We start from the raw sequence: 689 nt of genomic DNA, 5'->3' as shown, positions 1-689 counted from the left end.
AAACTCCATGGAATAAGGACTTTTTCAAAAAATTTTCTGGAGTATTCTGTCGAACAATAATTTACTTGTAAATTTTCATTTACAGTCTTAATCTATTTTCCTTATATATATATATATATATATATATATATATATATATATATATATATATATATGTATGTGTGTGTGTGTGTGTGTGTGTGTGTGTGTGTGTGTGCAGTCAGCACCAACCCTATTCAGGGTTTAACCGGCTTCCTCCGAAGGAGGAAGTTTCATGGGAGTATGGAATTCACAAGCGGTTGGGGAATATGACGACGTTAGGTTTTTGCAACTTTTTTCAGGGACGAGTCGACGTCCTCCTACATACAGCACCTGGACTTCCCAAATTGGTCATCCATTTTAGTAATAACCAGGCTCAACGTTGCTTTACTTCGGTGATCTGACGGAAACCGGTGTGTCAACGTGATTATGCCGTATATATATTTGAAATGATTGCGACGTCTTGTCAGACGAGTGCCACTCTCTCAGACACTTGAAGTACATGAGCCCAAAAATGACTTCCATCGCCACAGGACTATTTTTATAGACAAATGCTTGAGAGAGTATCTATACACAGATGATGTTATAGAGGCTAAGCTTTGTACGAGAGCTAAGTCTCTCTCTCAGTTCAAAATGTTGAGATCCAGCAACAAGCAAGAACAAGATATCCA

At 38.2% G+C, this 689-nt stretch overlaps 1 pseudogene; it reads right to left on the bottom strand.

Moving 5' to 3' along the window:
* Positions 1-339: 339 nt before the first annotated feature.
* Positions 340-458, bottom strand: LOC145277160 (5S ribosomal RNA; annotated as a pseudogene).
* Positions 459-689: the final 231 nt, after the last annotated feature.

This window comes from Euprymna scolopes, chromosome 5 (genome assembly GCF_053919585.1).
Source record: "Euprymna scolopes isolate OS-2025 chromosome 5, ASM5391958v1, whole genome shotgun sequence".
In the NCBI taxonomy this organism is placed as follows: Eukaryota; Metazoa; Mollusca; class Cephalopoda; order Sepiida; family Sepiolidae; genus Euprymna; species Euprymna scolopes.
This window is presented reverse-complemented; position numbering and strand designations above follow the sequence as displayed.